Source organism: Schistocerca gregaria, chromosome 2 (genome assembly GCF_023897955.1).
Source record: "Schistocerca gregaria isolate iqSchGreg1 chromosome 2, iqSchGreg1.2, whole genome shotgun sequence".
NCBI lineage: Eukaryota > Metazoa > Arthropoda > Insecta > Orthoptera > Acrididae > Schistocerca > Schistocerca gregaria.
Genome location: NC_064921.1, coordinates 1,014,952,789 through 1,014,970,645, shown reverse-complemented (window position 1 = coordinate 1,014,970,645; position 17,857 = coordinate 1,014,952,789). Strand labels below are relative to the sequence as shown.

Genomic DNA, 17,857 nt, shown 5'->3' with positions numbered 1-17,857 from the left:
TTTCTAATTTTTTTGTATTTGTGCAAACTTAGCCAGTCTCTGATACATATTGCATCACACACACATAAACGTATGATTCACATACAGGGGCCGAATTGCTGTTATATATTACAAAAAAAGTAATGTATATATGCTTGTTGGCACATTTCCTGCTAGACTACTGGATAGATTTCAACCAAATTTGGTACACATGTTACAGAATCTTCGGAAAGAAATGCTGTGGGAGTAAGAACCACCATCCGGGTATTGGGTGGAGGAGACGGATTGGGAATCACAGGGAACAGGAGATGGACGGACAGAGAGTGAGGGAAAGAAAAGATGGTCATTGATTGGGAGGGGTGAAGGACGGAGAGAGAGGGAGGAGGAGAAGGGCAAAGAGAGGGGTGAGGATACCGATAAAAAGAGGAGGAGGAGAAGATCTCCAAAGAGAGGGAGGTGGAGGAGATCGACCAATGAGAGAAGGAGATGGGCGGACAGAGAGTGCAACAGTGGAGAAGGTGAAATGTGAGAGGGAGGAGATGAATATGGATGGAGAGATGGTATGAGATAGTATGGGAAGGAACAGTCTAACAGAGAGGAAGGAGGAAGTGAATAGAGAGAAAAGAAAATGGACAGAGAGAGATGGAGTAGGAGATGGACAAAAATGAGGGGATTTACAGAGAGAGGTGGAGGAGGAGATCGACAGATAAGAGGAGGGGGATTAACAGGGGTGGAGGAGGAGAAGGACAGAGGGAGGGAAAGGAGGAGGACACAGAGAAGGGGCGGTGGATCAGTAGGAGTTCGAATAAATGTATACCTGGGTACCCCAGATAATCAGGTGGTGTGTAAATAAAAGGTTATGCCACTAAACGCATTAAAACAGTACTCTTCATACGCTATCGCCTTCGTCGAATACACACACACACACACACTTGTCTCTTCCCATGCAAGGTCCTCTCCCCTGCACTATAGTACTACTTCGTCCTATGGGGATTCCTCCCCCCTCCTCCACAGTACCCGTTGCCACGGGCGTCATGAATTGCTCAAGGCAAGTTCTTGGACGGTTTTCCCGCCGTACTCCTGCTGCTAATTGGGCGTACACTCAGATTACAAGCAATTCATTCAGTCAGAGAGTGGCTCGAGTGTTTTCTTTAAAAGCTTCGTGAAAGTGGTGAAATAAATTTCAGCGCAGATTGTAGCGCAACAGCTCTCAATAATCCAAGGACCTTAGAAAAATATATTACCCAGCAGAGCTGGCAGACCACGTTTGAGAAACAGGGAGGGGAGGGGGTAACAGTGTTACAAGTGGAGCGCTTTACACACTCTACACGTGTACAAGTCAGTGTCCTGCACAGCACAATAATTAAACATCGATCTGCACCTATGTTTAATACTCTTCTCACATAAACACTATATAACATTCTGTCACACAGTACTCTATGCAAAAATCCATGTTTCGTATGAAGAGGGCAACTACCCACTTTAATTGTGATGCTTAATTTCTTAAATATTCTAATGAAGTATCAATCTTTTTTAAATGTATATCGTTTCGTTTTCAAATAACGATCTATTTTTTGTGACATGTTCTATGATCGCGCAGAGATACCTTACTGGCCCTTATGTCCAGCTATATCGGACAAAAGCGGTAAGGTTCCCGAAAAATTGGCATTTCCTTGAACTTTCAGTAATATCAAATAGATTACCACCAAATAGCACATTTAGCCAAATCCCAAATGGTTGTTTATTGTGTATAGTTTTTCTTTTCTTCTGCTATGTTTACCCTGAGGGGTACGTTGCCCGTAGCGCGGCGACCAAGTTAGTTCCTGCTTGGGGTCAGCTTTACAGTTTGCTCCGTCTAGTAAGATACGTCAGTACTGAGCAAGTGCTTTGTATCGCTGGCGCAGTAACAGTAAGAAGTCTCAGTGCGCTACAGACTCTGTGAAAATAACACTTTAAACCCATACATATTTATTTTGTTATTTTTTTCTACCATTTATCTGCAATACGTTTGAGACTTATTTCGACACTGGCGAAAGAAAACCTTGTAACACCAAGTTGGAGTTGTGCAATGAAAAGAAAGTTGGTACGCGTGTTTCTACATCGGAGATGAAGAGTTTAGATCACGAGGAAACTTCACATCAGATGTATGTGTGTTGATTTAAGTTTTTGTAGGTCCCAAAAATCTTCATGCTGTAAGTTCCAGGCCCACTATGGGAATTTGTTTACTTTTGTTGGTATATGTCAACTATACTTTCAGTCAAAATATGTGTAATTTTGATAAGCATTACGTACACTAGTGTCCAAAATTAAAGAAACAAACTGCTATTTCCCCTTACTGAGTCTATTTCACGATATAATCATACATACTGTCAACAGATATCCTTACGATCGTGCTCTGCACGGAAGACGGCATTCCGATCAAGGGACAACTACGCCAGCTATGACGTCAGGGCACCTACCAAGCGAGGTAGTGTTTGCTGGGTAGTTCCACATCCACATTCAAACGGTGCAGTATAGCGCAGAGAAGACGCCCAGACTGTCTGCCGTAGAGGCCATAGGGCGAATGGAAGCAGGAGAGTCGCAAACTGATGTGGCCCGATGGCTTAATGTGAAACACTGGCGTCTTTCACGGAAGGAACGTCCAGAGTGGAGCCATCAAACTTCCACCTGTACAATCGAACAGTGGACCAATGTTCTTCTCACAGATGAGTCACAGATTGTTCTGGAGAGTGATTCTCGGTGGATTCGCATCTGGAAGGCACATGGAACATGATTTCAGGACCGAAACATTGTGAAAGAGACCCATATACAGGAAAATCCACAATGGCAGGGATTATGTGGACCAATCGAACAACTCTTTATAAAAGTATACTGGTGAACCAGCAAGATTTAACTGCTGTCAGCTACCGTGAGGAGATCTTGAGAGATCTCACATGCCGTTGTTGCGATGTGCTTTGGACTCACACTTCGTGCTCATAGAGCACGAGTGGTTGATGTTTTTTGGAAACGGAAGATATTGCACTCATGGCGTGGCCTGCTCGCTCTCCCGATTGAATCTGATAGAGCACGTCTGTGATGCACGAAGGAGACGGGTTGTTGCATCACGCCTGCAACCACTAACCACACTCCAAGACTTGTGAACTGATCTGCAAGAAGAATGGGTGTTATTTCCTCAACATGAGGTTGATGACATCATTCACAGCATGTCCCGTAGTTTTCTGGCCTGTATTGGTGCCTGAGGTTGTAAGTAGGCTGTTTAGGTTTTTTTTATTAGTAACGCCACGTAGCGCTCTGTATGAAAATCACTGGCTGTGCTGTATGCAGTCTGTGGCAGGTTGGCATTGTTGTAATACTCGCCATTGTAGTGCTGGGCAGCTCGATGTTAACAGCGCGTAGCGTTGCGCAGTTGGAGGTGAACTGCCAGCACTGGTGGATGTGGGGAGAGAGATGGCGGAGTTTTGAAATTTGTAAGAATTGATGTCATGAACTGCTACATATATTATGACTATTAAGGTAAATACTGTGTTTCTTCTCTATTAAAATCTTTCATTTGCTAACTATGCCTATCAGTAGTTAGTGCCTTCCGTAGTTTGAATCTTTTATTTAGCTGGCAGTAGTGGCAATCGCTGTATTGCAGTAGTTCGAGTAACCCAGATTTTTGTGAGGTAAGCGATTTGTGAGATGTATAGGTTAATGTTAGTCAGGGCCATTCTTTTGTAGGGATTTTTGAAAGTGAGATTGCGTTGCGCTAAAAATATTGTGTGTCAGTTTAAGCACAGTCGTGTATAATTTTTCTAAGGGGACGTTCCATATGTCGACCCTTCGCCGAGGATAACTCACTGGTATCTTCTGATTTTTTTCTTGTAGTTTGTGTAATTAGTGTAGATTTTGTTTATTGCTAGCGCGTAATTGCAGAGAGAATCTCCTTTGTAGTTGCAGTCTTTCATTGTTGTACACTAAAACAGTGGTGGCATGCATGTAGATTTGCAGCAAGTAATTCACAGCTGCGCTTGCAATTAACTAGATATTATTTTCAGTGCTACGTTAATGTGTTCTCTTATTTTTGCTCTTCAAATTGTGTTTTTCTGTGTTGTCGTGTGAAATATTGTGACAATAATGGCGTGTGAAAAACGTAATACTAGGCTCCAAAGTAAACTGAGACATGACAGTGAAGACGAAAGCCACCATGTAATGAATTAACTAATGTTCAAAGTAGTAATTTGGTAATAGTGCATAGGGAAATGGAGCTGGCTGCAAATAATGGTTTTAGGCAGTGAAACAATTAGTGAACAGGGAAGCATTATCGATCGATCGGTCGGCAACAGCTCGCCTCAGGAATTTGAAATGACAGGACACAATCTTGCAAATACTGTACATTCAGGTTTTGTGTCCTCACCCTTTTCTCAAATAAGTCAAGACACATTTTCTGCTTGTCAAAATGTGAATGTTGCCAGTGCAAATGCACTGCCGAAAAGCATAGAGGAACAGATTCCAGACACTAATACATTATTATTGCAATTAATGCAACAAATGAAACAAAATCAGAGACAAACACAGCAACAGTTAGACACAATGGAACAAAATCTTCAAAAGTTAGACACAATGGAACAAAATCTTCAAAGGTTAGACACAATGGAACAAAATCAGAGACAAACACACCAAAAGCTTCAAAAGTTAGACACCACACTTGAACAAACACGTGAAGATTTAACTACTGAGTTACATAACATTGAATCGAAATGTCAAAAAGTCTGTAATGACGTAAAAACACAAATTTGTGAGCATTTTCAACCTATTTTTTCGCGGCATGAAAATGAATTACAGAATCACGAAGCAGCCATAAAAGAACAGCAAATTATTGTTCGTGAAAATCACGACACCTTGCAAGCTAAAATGGACTCAGTTGCATCTACCGATTCGGTTACGCAACTTGCAAGAACTCAGGAAAACTTAAAGGGCACAGTAGATTCGATTTCAACACAAATGGACACTCTGAAACTTGGTTCAGAAAAACACACTGAGGAAATGTGTTCACTATCGGAGAAAGTTGCCGAACTTTCGGATCAGCTCACTAACGTAGTTACAAATGGCCGAAAAAAAGATGTGTTCCATTTGGATGTATTCGGCATAGTTTTGTAACAGAATGACGACAATGAAAATTTGTGCCAGATCCGTACTCGAACCGGGGTTTCCAGCTTATCGCGGGCGAGTATCTGAAGACGATCCACGGCCAGACCCAAATTTACGTATGACGCCAACTATGAGTCTACAATCAATACTCGTACATTAATTATCCATATTCCGTTAAAACTTAATGGATGCACGACTAAAGGTAGGAGACACATAGTTGACGACATATAACAGGTTGGCTCTGGCTGTGAATCGTACATGTATAGCCAAATGGTTAGGCGTCCGCTCGAGATAAGCGGAAAACACGTATTGAAGTCCCGGTCCGGCACAAAATTTTCACTGTCGCCACTCCATTATACACCTAATGGTAACCCATACTCGCAACTGTGAATTCATTTCATATGAATATGTGTGATTCCTTAAAATTTCTTGAAAATCTATTTTCAGGGATCTATTTAATAATTCTTTGTAAAACATCATTAACAACCTCTTTCGTTGTTTTCTCTCTGATCGGATTTGTTATAACACTAAACGTAAGTTTATCGGAGCGAGTAGCAGACCCATAAAGTCAGACGCCTTGGAAACACCGCAAAAAATACCAACTGGAGATATTTCATTATTGAAGGATTGTAATATTTGGCGAATGATGTACGAAAATTAATATCAATCAAGTAAACCGTCTTGAATCAGACTGTGGTGTGCTAAGTGAACTGTTTTGGCTCAGATTCGAGATGAATCCTGATTATAATACTTTCTGGAACGTTTTGGAAAAAGGCGTCAGTAAGGACACTGGACGATACATATTTAAGTCTTTCATGACACCTTTCTTACAAAGAGGTTTAACCACTAACAACAGTTCTTAGTAAGGAAGAAAAGTTTTTCATACTTCTGTTCGAAATTCCACAATGCCATATGAGCTTATGGGTTTTGGAATTATTACAAATCTGTGAAGGATGTTGTTACCTCTACTAGTTCCTCCAAGTTTTGTTTAATTACATTTCTAGTGCATTCCCTACCTTGTTGGACTGAACTATTCAGTTCTACTTTTCTTGCTAGATTAAGTAAGTGATTGTTAAAAATACTTGTAACTTGAGATTGTCAGTCGCGATATTGTTGTTAAGGTTAACTGTATTGGTGAGAAAGTTCTGTTGAATTCCTCTCATTTTCGAAGTTGTTCATGGGCTTTTACCACTTGATAAATGTTAGCGAATCTAACCTACTTCTCTGAAAGAAATGTGCCACTGTGTTCTTTAGGTTTGGATGTTTGATAAACGATGATCTGACTCCTTTCCTAATCTAACTAATATGAAAATCCATTCCGACAATACACGTCACAGATGTAGATTAATAAGAGGATCATGGGAAGGTGCTGGCATGTGTCTCACTTCTACCACTTTAACCAAGACATCCGCACACTCTGATTAAAAGTCGGTTTAGACTGATTTCCACCAGTAGTGTAATGTGTACCTAAGAAAAGGAGAAACAGTGGCAGTCACTCGCATCGTAATTAGCTCACTTTATTAGACTCTAGATACACAATTTGACGCTCCTCATAACAGGTCAAGGAACAAGCATGTCAGTTCTCACTGAAATAATAGATTTTTACTCATATGAGCTAATGTTCAGATTGCCGAGTTTCACATGCGAGGCATGTGCCTCTTAGGGCACGGCAGCCCTCTTTATGTCTCTCAGGCAATGTGGAACCTGCACACAAAGTTTTCAGAGAAGGCTCTGTCTTGGATGGTATCTTTTCAAATGCTTGAAAGGTCTGTCAAATCATGACTCTAGTCGAATATTACGCCCTGTGGCATGTCACCAGACCTGAAAAGACTGATGATCGTTAACGTGTCCAAGTGATTCGCTGACGCCTTTCGAAGTTTGACAGGCTTCTGATTAAGTAAGTAGTTAGACGCCTGGTAGACGTACTCACTCCAAAGTTGTTTACCAAATACGTGGGAAGAGCCAATACACTTCTGAAAAATAAGCGGATTATTAGGGAGAGGAACGACCAGTTGCTGGGATCTGGTAAGGCCGCCCTGTCCTAACATCTAGACTAAAGCTCCCATTGGCCACTAATATGTGGTATGGATCTTTCTGAGGCTCCTAACACGAGAGTAGGGGACTTGCTTGTAAAATGTTCCCTCTTCTGATAGGTGAAACAAATAAGCACAAAATTTAGTAAGTTAACGTGAGTTTTTGGCGATATTATTTTTGGCGAGACGCTAGAGTTAGAGAAATGATAACAAAGGATATTCGGCTCCGGAGAGCGGTGGAGAGAACTTTCTTTTCTAAAGAGCGGTGGAAAAGACATTGTGTTTCGGATATTGGCGGAGAGCAGAAGCTTTCTGAATCTGAGATCGATGGAATGAAGTTGGTGTTCGTTCGAGATACAAAGTGGCAGACAGAGCGGTGAATATTCTTGTTGGAATCTTAAGATTTAATAGAGATCGGCTCCGCGTGAAGCTTAGGAAGCTTCCAAATTAGAGGTGTTCCGCAGCTGTTGTCATAATTCATAATTTTTCATTTCAGTTCCCATGCGTTTTGGGACGCAACGTTTGCTGCAGTGAATCTTGAGTTAGCATGAATTTCTCACCAGTATTCCTGGCGAATGTTTTAATTCTGATCTAACCTCTTAAATACCAAGAGTAACACAGTTATTTCTGCCACATTATTTGAAGTTGATTGAATTGTGATCTTTTGAAGTAACACCTAGTTTACACTGGGTTTCCCAGAAATTTTTCGGGCCCAACGTAAGTGAATTACGTGAAACTTAGACACATTAATACGTCATGAATTTCTTGTTATTTTGGCTCGAAGCACTATGGGACGTAACATCTGACATCAGCAGTTCGCTAGACTTATAAACTACTTAAACCTAACTAACCTAAGGACATCACACACATCCATGCCCGAGGCAGGATTCGAATCTGCGACCGTAGCGGGGGCGTGCTTTCTGAATAAAGCGCCTAGAACCGCATGGCCACCGCGGCCGGCTCTTGTTACTGTTTACATCAACATCTACAGCTATAAGAGTACTCTGAAATTCTTAAGTGCCTGTCAGAGGGTAATTCAACAACCTTCGGAACAGTTCTTCACTGTTCCACTTTCTAACAGCGCATTGGACAAATGAACACGTAATTCTTTTTATACTAGATCAGATGTCTCTTATTGTATTGTGACTGTAATGTATTCCATCTGTAGGTATGCGACGATAAATTATTTTCACACTGACAGGCGAAACTTGGAGACTGGAATTTCGTGAAACGAAAAACGCCTTCTGACTGCCGTCCGAACTCACTTATCGTATCCGTAACACTCTCTTCCGTATTTTGCTATGACACAGAACGAGCTGCCCTTTTTGGAGCTTTTCCGAAGTCCTCCGTCAATTCTATCTGGTAAAGATCCTATACAGCTTACCATTAATCTAGAAGAGGACAAATGAGGGTAGTGTAGGCAGTATATATAGTAGACCAGTTGCATCTTGTAAGTGTTCTGCCAGTAAAACGTAGTGTTTGGCTTGCTTTCCCCGCAGTATTATCTATGTGTTAACACTTCCTTGAGGAACGCTGGATACCGCCTCTGTTTTACTCGATGATTTTCCGTTTGTTAATGGGTACTGTGATCTTTCTGAGGAAAATTTCTTATCCATGCACATAACTGAAGCGTTACTTCATAGGCACACAATCTGATTAAAAGTCTCTTGTGAGAAAGAACGTCAACAGCCTTCTGGAAACGGAGAAATACGGCCTCAGTTTGAGATCCCCTGTCAATAGCACTCACTACGTTGTGCGAATAAACAGGTAGTTGTGTTTCACAACAACGATATTTTCTGGGTCCTTGTTGACTGAGTGTCAATACACCGTTACCTTCGAGGTAATTCATGATGTTCGAAAATAGTATATGTGAAAAATTTACTACAAATCGACGCTAGTGACATGGGTCTGTAATTCAGCAAATTATTTCCTTTCTTGGGCATATTTCTGTAAATGTTAATGAATTTCGTTAAAATATTACATTATTTTATTGTGAAACATCCGACAGTTACTTATACTTCCGTCTGTATAATTTCATCTTTTCTTCTTTAATGAAATTTTAATCCCTTTAGCTATACATTGCTTACTTTTTTAAATTTTTTTGATGAACATTCTGGATACATAGAGAAGTTGATTTCGAATATTGACATAAATTTACCATCAAATGTATCGAATTTCATATTAGCATCTCTTTCTATATACGGCTCATACCATTCATTTTTCTGAAAAGACCATATCTTATTCTAATTAATAAACGTCTCTAATTTATATGAGCATGTCTAAGCGCTGTTCGGTGCTATTAATTATGCACCGTGGTCAGGACGTCCGTCATCAACTGGGTATACATTAATTGTTTCAGTATGAGCACTGCCTATATAAATTTCATCTGTCCTGGCCCTGATTTCTTGCTGCACGCGAGTCAGAACATTTATCACTGCAACGAAATTGAAATAGACAATATTAATAGTAATTGCAGTCAATTATTTCTGTCAGACTCTTTTAAGAAATTTTTACAAACTGCTAACTGTTTCTTCTCTTCCGTCAGGTAACTCAGTAATACATCTGGATTTCTCACAAACAGCTGAAAGTTTCCGAGAGGGACTGCTACAATTACGAGAGAAGTGTCGGTAACAGGGCACAAGCACATACTTCTAGGTTCTGATATACTTAAAAACTGTTGATTTTAACGTTTCTTACTTTATGTACAACTTTTACACACTTTGCAAGTCCTTTTTTTCGTGTTAACTCTATGCGAAAACGAAGATAGCGTACAATTAGGTGACAAAAGACATGGGACAGTGATATGCACATGTACAGATGGCAGTAGTGTTGCGTACACATAGTGTAAAAGGGCAGTGCCTTGGCGGACGGTCAATTGTATTCAAGTGATTCAGGCGAAAAGGTTTCCGACGTGATTGTGGCCGCACGAAGGAAGTTGGCAGGCTTTGAACGCGGAATGATAGTTGAAGCCAGACGCACGGGACATTGCGTTCGGAAAACGTTAGGGAAGTCAATATTCCAAGAAAGACGGAGTCAAGAGCGTACCAAGATTGCCAAATTTCAGGCATGACCTCTCACCACGGACAACGCAGTGGCCAACGACGTCACTAAACAATCTAGGGCAGTGGCATTCTCACAGACAATCAACACTGCGCGAAATGACCACAAAAATCAATATGGAACGTACGATGACTGTATCCTTTAGGACAGTACGACGACATTTGGCGTTAATGGGCTGTGGCAGCAGACGACCGACAAGAGTGCCTTTGCTAACAGCACTACATCGTCTGTAGCACCTCTCCTGGGCTCGCTACCGTATCGGTTGAGTCCTAGACGACTGGAAGACCATATCCTGATCAGATGACTGCCGATTTCAATTGGTAGAAACTGATGGTATGGTTCGACTGTAGCTCACACCCCACGAAGTCATGGACCCAAGTTGACAGCAAACCACTGTGCAAGCTGATGGTGGCTCCATAATGCTGTGGCCGTGTATGTGTGCTTGGAATGGACTGGGTCATCTCGATTTTCGGCTACTTGGTGACCATCTGTAGCCATTCATGGACTTCCTGTTCCCAAAGAACAGTTTCATCCCATCGGCCCACAATCTTTGGCAACTGGTTTGAAGAACGTTCTGGACAATTCGAGTTAATTATTTGGCCATCCAGGTCGCCCGGCATGAATCCAGTAGAACATTTGTGAGACGTAATCCAAAGGTCAGTTCTTGGACAACAACTTGCGCAGATAATTCTCTCGCAATTATGGACGGCTATAGAGGCAGCATGACTCAGTATTTCTGCAGGGGACTTGTTTAGTCCATACAAGGTGGAGCTGCTGCGCTATGCCATACAAAAGGAGGCCTGACAAACAATATTAGCAGCTATCCCATGTCTTTTGCCACCTCAGTGTGTAATAATATTTAATTTCTCGATCCCTATCGCTTCATGGCTCATCTGGTGATGGCCTCAGAAGGCAAATCCGGTTTGTAATAAAGTAAATGATAGTTGTAGAACATAAAAAAGATGGTTCCTTTCTTTACGTACTTGTGGTCTTCTGTCAAAAAGCGACTGAGAATTTATTTAATGTGGAATATAAGTTGCAGCGCACGCTGGAGTATGGTGTCATAGGCTTAGTGACAACTAACCTACGCCGCCACTTGGTTCGTTGGTTGGTTTGATTTTTAAAGGGATCAAACTGCGTGGTCATCGGTCCCTTGTTCCATTGAACCACGTCCACGGGATAAAACGGAAACCAAACAGTACACTCGACAGGAATTCTAGATGGACGAAAAAAACACGAAGCTGGACACACTGGGGACAACAGAAGACAAGAAGAGCACAGACATGCAAGAAACAGGCAGAAGAGCTTTAAACAGTGGAGCAGATATCATGGGCTGGCTGATCACGAGGGACCTAAAAGTACTAGGGTAGAAAGTACAGGGAGACAAAGGACAGGAACTAAAAGTTAAACCGAGGAATAGAAACCGGTGTCACGTAGAAAACGTAAAACCAAGTTAGACGTGGAGGCATCGTCTCCAGACTGGAAGGAAGTGTGTCACGAAGATTAAAATTCCGTCTCAGAGCGGCTAGATGTGGGCAGTCCAACAAAATGTGGACGACTGTCAAACGTAATGGGGCCTCACGCTGGAGAAGATAGCCATGCATCAGCCAAGTATTGCCGATGCGAAGGCGGCAGAGGCCTACAGAGTCCCTGCGAGAAGCCCGCTGTGAAGACTTCCACTCATTTTTGCTCTCCTTGATGGGGCGGAGTTTATTGGGCGTAACTAAGTTGCGACATTCAGAGCTCCAAAACCCGAAAACCTTGAGGTGGAACACCGATAGGAGGTCAGGTTCGGGTATACCATTCTCCAGAAGCAGCTTACGAGTGCCCTGTTTGGCCAGCCTGTCAACGAGCTCATTTCCCGTAATTCCGACATGCCCTGGGGTCCACACAAGGTCCAGTGAACGACCAGACCGTTAGAGGGCATAAACCGACTCCTGGATAGGTGCTACCAGAGGATGGCGTGGGTAGCACTGATCAGTGGCCTGTAAACCGCTCAACGAATCACTGCAGACCAGGTAGGACACACCGGGTCAGGAGCAAATTTGGTCAAGGGCACGAGAGATGGCTACCAGTTCGGCAGGGAAGACACTGCCGGCATCCGGCAAGAAGCGCTGTTCGACATGTACCGAGTGAGCATTGGCAAAGCCTACACGACCATCAACCAACGAGCCTCAGTATAGATGACTTCAGAACCCCGGGACTCGTCAAGGATCAATAGGAAGTGGCTGCAGGGTGCCTCAGGAGGAGCGGAGTGCTTATGGAAACGCGATAGGTCCGGCCGTAGTTTCGGCTGAGGCATGCACCACGGAGGCGAATGTTCATGGACCCGCACGAGACGCTGTAAAGGAAAGGACTCAAGTTCAGACAGCAGGGAACGGACACGTATAGCGATCGTTATCCCTGACTGAGGTCGCCGTTTCGGTAGATGAACCACTGTGTTCGGGAATAAAAGATGGTAATTCGGATGCTGAGGCGAACTATGGACGTGCGCTGCATAGTGGGTGAGCAATTGGAGGCACCTGATGTGCATTGGAGGGACTCCAGCCTCTACTAGTAGACTGGCCACTGGATTCGTTCGAAAAGCGCCTGTGGCTACACGAACCCCGCAGTGGTGCACAGGATCAAGCAGCTTCAATGATGAGGTCGCTGACGAACCATACACTTCTCTCCCATAGTCAAGTCGTGACAGATCTATAGCTTTGTAGATCCGCAGCAACGTATAGCGATGTGCCCCCCTAGTGGTGTTGCTCAGACAGCGGAGGTCATGAAGATGGCGCCACCACTTTCGCTTAAGGTGACGAATGTGGGGGAGCCATGTTAGCCGGCCGCGTCGGTCGAGCGGTCCTAGGCGTTTCAGTGCTGAAACACTCGACTGTTACGGTCGCAGGTTCGAATCCTGCCTCGGGCATGGATGCGTGTGATGTCCGTAGGTTAGTTAGGTTTAAGTAGTTCTAAGTTCTAGGGTACAACTAGGAGATAAATATGCAATTAGGGGAAGGGGCGAAGAGTTATGGCAACAGCAATGGGAAAACGAGGAAACGGGAAGAAGGGTTTACCAACTACTGCCAAACATCAGGGAAAGACTACAGATGAGCTACTTTGAGGGGTCTGCTCCACTTTCTTACAGGACATGGGCCATATCCAACATATCTATGTCGATTTGGAAAACTGGCAACACCAGCGTGTGACTGTGGTGCTCCGGAAGGAACACCCGAACATGTCGTCTATAACTGCATTTTATACGACGACGTGGCGCTTGAACTCAGCAACCAATTACCGAACAGAGATACACATGCACTAATACGACGTGCCGAGACCTTTAATGTCCGAAACATTTTGGCGAATGAAATATCCAAAAAGATCACGAGGGATTTTATCTGGAACCAAAATGGTTAGAGACCAAAGATAAACCGATCAAGACATAGGTACACCTGCAAATGCCGCCGAGCGCGGAACTGGCTGGCCGCTTCACGATCGGAATCCGCCACGCTGCAGAACCAGGAAGGCAGGTGTATCATTCCCGAACTTGACATTTCGCACTAGATTTTTTAGAAAGTAGTTACACTATAATAATGTAAAATTAGAACACTAACATTACTAACATAGGTAGGGACTGCAGCAAGTTTTAAGTAGATGGCCAGACCAGTGTCAGAGGCACGCTCACTGGGTTTAACTCAGTGAGCAGATCTTAATAGTAGGTTTGTATATCATCTGGCACAGCTGTAACGCTGCAGCGTAGATTAGTCTCAGAGTAGTCAAGTGTAGTTGACGTGTTAGATGAACCCTGTCCATAGCCAGTGCTGTTAACCAATTATGTATAAGCTGCCTTTGTTTTGTTTTGTATGATAAAAGGACACAATAATTAAATAAGGTGGTGGTTTATTGTGTATAACATAACTGTTGTTGTTTTATGAATGATTTGTATCATAATCTTTGTTTCCAATTGTATTAATATCTCCAGGTAGTTGATGACTTTACCTACTTGGGATCCACAATATGTAGCAACTTGTCGATGAACACTGAAATTACGAACAGAATCGCAAAGGCATCATCTGTCATGGCTAGATTGAAGAACAGAGTATGGAACAAAGGACTGCTTATCACAAAAACTAAAGTAAAAGTCTACAACGCTTGTGTTATAAGCATCCTTCTCTATAGCTGTGAGACATGGATAACTCTTTCTAGGCATGGATCTCGACTCAACAGCTTCCATCTCCGCTCTCTCCGGAAGTTCCTTCAGATCTCTTGGAGAGATAGAGTACCCAACATCGAAGTCTTTCATCGTGCAAGCACAACCAGCATCCTTGCACTCCTGAGTTATCGACGTCTAACACGGTTGGGACATGTCAGGCCCATGGATCCTGAACGGATACCGAAACAACTGCTGTTCGGAGAACTTCAGGAGGGTGTGAGGCCAGTGGGACGACCGCATCTTCCTTTCAAGGATGTCTGCAAGAGAGACCTGACCTAGACCAGGATCAATCCAAGTCGCTGGGAAAGCATTGGAGATGACCGTGTCAAGTGGCGAGTAACTGTGCCCAACGGCGTCAGGCTCTCAGAGGACGAACGGACACAGGAACAAATCAGGAAGAGGACTAAGCGGAGAGACAGAGCGGCTTCTGTTGGAAGTCCCTCAGATTCCACATGTCCAAACTGCAGTAGGGACTGCCACTCACGAGTGGGACGTTTTAGCCACAGCAGACTCTGAACCAAGCATGCTACACCATCATCCCTCAAGGATGGGCGGATGCCATTATAATATCTTCTGTTGTGTTACTAAATTATTTTTTTTTAAAAAAAAGAAAAAAAGTTCTAGTGGACCGATGACCTCAGATGTTAAGTCCCGTAGTGCTGAAAGCAATTTGAACCATTTTTGGAGCCATTTAACCGGGCGTCGAAAACCAGTCGTAAAAGGCGATACGTTTTGACTACCCGTAGTGGATGGCCATCAAGAGAAAGCGTAGGGCCAGGATGGACTGCCCCTCGCCGACAGAAGTGCAAAACGCAGGTCTTGTCGGCAGAGAAGTGAAACACATGGGCAAGAGCCCATGACTGCGCAGTCAGAATGGCTCCCTGGAGTCGGCGTCCAGCAACACCAGTGATGGAGTAACTGAAGTAAACGCAGAAATCGACAGCATATAAGAAGGGCGACACAGACGGCGCTACAGCTACTGCTAGGCCATGCTACGATCTCTACTGCGACCATTTAAATCAACTTCAAACGTTCCACCAGCAGGGTGCACAAGGCTCAAATGAAACATGAAACTGTTTCAGAACTGGTTGTCGGATTTGGCGCTGACTTCGAGGCCTGGAAATGCACGAAACAGCCGCCGCTATGCGATTTGTTACCACACCGTTGTACAAAACGCAAGGGCTTGTCCGGGATTTGAAGCCGGGACCTCCTGCACCCGAAGCAGGACTCATACCCCTAGACCAACGAGCCTGTTCGTTCCGAAAACGCAATGCATGTGAATGACGCCACCGTTGATGGTCTCACCATGTAAGGCTGCAGCTCCCCCAGCGTTCTCCCTGGCTGTCGCGGTTGGATTGTTTTCATCGACGTCTTTTATTATAGGAACTTCACGAATCGGAGGGAGCTCGTAGCCGATGCCCTTGCTAACACAGAAGAAAAACTGTTGCTATTACGCGTCTCCAGGTGGTACATCAGACGAACCGCCGTTTCCGTGGTGTAGTGGTTATCGCGTCTGCTTTACACGCAGAAGGTCCCCGGTTCGATCCCGGGCGGGAACACAACAATTTGCATTGGATCGTGCAATACAGAGCCCGGCGGGGCCCCATTTTCTTGGATATGGGAGGAGCTGAAGGAGCCCCGACATGAACATGGAAGGTGCGGAGGGAGGAAGTTAGTGTTGAACGTCCCGTCGACAACGAGGTCATTAGAGACGGAGCACAGGCTCGAATTATGGAATGTTGGGGAAGGAAATCGGCCGTGCCCTTTCAAAGGAACCATCCCGGCATTTGCCTGAAGTGATCTAGGGAACTCACGGAAAATCTAAATCAGGATGGCCGGACGCGGGATTGAACCGTCGTCCCCCCGAATGCGAGTCCAGTGTGCTAACCACTGCGCCACCTCGCTCGGTAGTGCGGAGGGAGGGAAAGTTGCGTATAAAAATCGGGAGTGAACCACGGAGGCCCCACTCATGCAGTGTGGCAAGGACGTAGTGGCGCCAGGTTGTGTCGTAGGCCCGCCGTAAGTCAAAACAGACGGCGACCAGATGAGTATATACTGCGTTAACTGCTTTTGTGTAATGTAATAAAACGTAGGGTGTGCTGACGCTGCCGTTCTGCCCGTGTCACGCTTTGCTGAGATAGCTGCCCGTTAGTAGGGCAGCCCGCGCGACGCTGCTGCTACAGATTTACGATCTAACTCGCTAATCTCATGCAGTCAGTAAATTAGCCTCCATAATAGCGGGTCGGCGGACCTGCGTCCGGTGTCCCGGCCGTGGATTTGCATCCACTCCCGGCTGCGAGGCGTTTATGGTCGCCGACAGCGCAGCGGGCGACGGACGCTGCGTGAATTTGTAAAATATGGGCCCGGCGACGCGGCGAAACTTTACTGCACCTCCGCGACGCTACGTGAAATACGCCCTGCCTACGACGTCATTCTGATGTCAACACCACCGCAAGACTCGGTACGCCCGTAGCGCGGAGAAGATTTACTGTGACAATGATTCACTGATACGAGAAAGCATTGCCCATTTGTTTCCTTACTGTGAGACGAGGCGTGGTAGTTAAGGCATTGGACTCACGTTCGAAAGGTTCGTAGATACACTACTGGGCATTGAAATTGCTACAGCAAGAAGAAATGCACATGATAAACGGGTATTAATTGGACAATATATTATGCTAGAACTATCATGTGATTATATTTTCACGTAATTTGAGTGCATAGGTCTGAGAAATCTGTACCCAGAACAATCACCTCTGGCCGTAATAACGGACTTGGTACGCCTGGCACTGAATCAAACAGTATAGCTGCCCATGCAGCTTCAACATGATACCACAGTTCATCAAGAGTAGTGACTGGCATATTGTGACGAGCCAGTTGCTCGGCCACCATTGACCAGACGTTTTCAATTGGTAAGAGATCTGGAGAATGTGTTGGCCAGGGCAGCAGTCGAACATTTTTGTATTCAGAAAGGCCCATACAGGACCTGCAACATGAGGTCGTGCAATATCCTGCTGAAATGTAGGGTTTCGCAGGGATCGAATGAAGGGTAGCGCCACGGGTCGTAACACATGTGAAATGCAACGTCCACTGTTCAAAGTACCAGCAATGCGAACAAAAGGTGACCGAGACATGTAACCAATGGCACCCCATATCATCAAGCCTGGTGACACGTCAGTATGGCGATGACGAATACACGCTTCCAATGTGCGTTAACCTTAATGTCGCCAAACACGGATGCGACCATCATGATGCTGTAAACAGAACCTTGATTCATCCGAAGAAATGACGTTTTGCCATTCGTGCAGCCAGGTTGGTCGTTGAGTACACCATCGCAGGCGCTCCTGTCTGTGATGCAGCGTCAAGGGTATCCGCAGCCATGGTCTCTGAGCTGATAGTCTATGCTGCTGCAAACGTCGTCGAACTGTACTTGCAGATGGTTGTTGTCTTGCAAACCTCCCCA

At 44.4% G+C, this 17,857-nt stretch overlaps 1 protein-coding gene and 1 non-coding gene across 2 annotated transcripts in view; one reads left to right on the top strand and one right to left on the bottom strand.

The window, feature by feature from the left end:
* The window catches only part of LOC126335509 (reversion-inducing cysteine-rich protein with Kazal motifs-like), a 328,118-nt gene that overhangs the window by 291,257 nt on the left and 19,004 nt on the right, over positions 1 to 17,857 (bottom strand). The gene's annotated exons all lie outside the window — the stretch shown is intronic.
* Trnav-uac (transfer RNA valine (anticodon UAC)) lies at positions 15,884 to 15,956 on the top strand. The gene has a single exon. It is a non-coding gene; the product is annotated as a tRNA-Val (tRNA).